A 2,502-nucleotide genomic window follows, 5' to 3' on the forward strand; every position below is an offset into this window, starting at 1 on the left:
AAAAAAAAAAATCAGCAAATAATGAAAACATGGATTTAAAAACCCATTCAGAAAATCTCTTTGCAAATTATTTATAATTTAATAACTGCCAATCAGATTAAAGTTTTAGGGCATTAAAATTCCAGCCCTTGTTATAACTTATTATTCATTTTATGTTTTATAGTACTCTGTTGGTTATAAATTTAACCATGATCATGGGTGCCCATATGCAAAACTTTAAAAAGGGACCAATTTTTGTTTTTTTAATTCAGAGTTATAATTATCAAAATGGTAATACAATTTTATGTTAATATTATTTTTTTAGATAAGGGGGGGGGAAGTGTACAATCTTTCCTTTCCCAACGATCGCCCATTACTGTGATTATATTTAGAAAACAAATTAAGTAAAATTGTTAGACCTCCCCCCCCCCTTAAATAATTTCTAGTTACGCCACCGGTGCACTCATAGACCGAAATATGATCGACAGTAATTTAAAATAAAAACGATATTTTTTTTAAAAACAATTCTTTGAATTATTTTACTATTTTATTATAAAGACCATCGTTCGCTCAAATTGAACACAATCACACCATTTTTAAATGACTTTTCCGTGCACCTTAAAGTTCTAATTTAAAAAATTGACACTTGTCCACCGGGAAAACGATTTCTCTCACGGGTGCCAAGACAATCAGTGCTTCAGTGCCATACTGTGTCGACTTCTCCATATTTTTGTGTATTTTATCGACTTATTTTATTTAAATTATCTGTTAGCACGTGAGTAAAACAATTTGAAGGTAATAGATAAAAAATTGAATAAAATCCGTTTTTATATTAATTTAGGAAACGCACATGAAAGATACGTGAATGTGACAGCTTATTGCGGTGTCACAAATCTATTTTAGTCTCGGAAATACATAGCCCCTGTGGGTAGGATATTCCTAGAGTTATTGTTTTTCCGATACAACATCATAAACTCAGGGGATATCTGTAACGCAAAAAGAGGTAAAAATGTCCAAGGAAAATCGTATCCCAGACCATTAAAATATATAAATATAATACTTTATATTCTTGTATAAAACCAATAAAAAATGGTGCTCGGTAAAAAAAAATTAGAAATTTTAACGCCACACCAGTTCTTCAAAAGTAGTTATTACTAATATATAAATATACTGAAAACGCACAGGAACAATTTTAAATATTTTAATTTTATATTTATCCAAAAAAATTTTCAAGGAAATCAAATACTCCGTTAATGACAGTTTAAATTTTGGTATTTTATTGCTAAAGTATTTTCACTTGTATAAAATATCGGCGTGTTGGATATATCGTATCTTTCCGGTTGCGGATCGAATTCCTAAGTTTTAATAATCGGCAATACGGTATTCCGCATGTTAACAGATATCTTTGAATCATAATTCGTAGAACCCGAGGCCACGTATCCAAAGGAGTACCTACCGTAATATTGGAGGGTATTGTCTTTATGTTTTCAATATGATTTTCCTGATATTTTAGAACTCATAGGTTTTACCTGAAGTGTTTTCGTATGCATAGGTGAAACTAGGGGTACGCAGTAGGGTTTTTTTAGCACCCCTGTGTTCAAATGTAGTACTTCTTTTTTCAGATATATATAATCTATAGTAATTACTATATAATTATAGTAATGAATGATAATGAGAGATGCTTTTAAATGGAAACCAGAAGGCAAGAGATCGCTGGGTGGACCGAAGAAAAGGTGGATAGACGAGCCCAATCAGAATTTCCGGATACTAAGGGTTGAAAACTCGGAGGAGTCGGTAGCGAGTGAGTGATAGAGAGAATTGGAGGAGGCTGTGTGGTGCAGTGATGGGTCTTAACGGCCTTTAAAAGCTGAAGAAGAATCTTATTGGATAATTTCAGCACCTCCAATATTTGAGCTCTAGTTGCGCCTATGTTCCTATGAATATCATCGGGGGTTATTTTTACAAATACAGTGTGACAGGACTATTTGACAAATTAAAAATAACTTTTTTTATGTTTAATATTTTTATATACGAGGTGTGATCAAAAAATACCCGGACTGCGTTAATAATATTTATATCAGTTAAGATAACGAAATTCCGATAATGTCATTCGAAAAAGTAACTTCTAACGAGGATTTGAGCGTTGATTTGAAATCGATAACAATATTTGTATTTATTTTATGTTATTTTTACAAAAACATGCTTCAGTCATGTGGCGAATTCCGTAAAGGAAGGAATAGAAGAACAACGTGTGCGCGTAAAATTTTGTTTTAAATTAGGAAAAAGTTTGAGTGAAACTTTTGAACTTTTGCAGTAAGCTTTTGGAGATGATGTTCTGAGTGTTCTTGAGTGGTTTAAACGGTTTAAGGAAGATAGAACATCCGTCAAGGATAACGAACGACCCGGTAGACCATCGACCAGTAAAACAAATGAAACTGTTGCTCGGGTTCGAGAAATTATTCGAAATAATCGTCAATTAACTATTAGAGAAGTAATAGAAGACGTCGGTATATCTTATGATTC

The sequence above is a fragment of the Sipha flava genome, unplaced genomic scaffold, assembly GCF_003268045.1.
Source record: "Sipha flava isolate LNK unplaced genomic scaffold, YSA_version1 37_pilon_pilon, whole genome shotgun sequence".
Taxonomy (NCBI): Eukaryota; Metazoa; Arthropoda; class Insecta; order Hemiptera; family Aphididae; genus Sipha; species Sipha flava.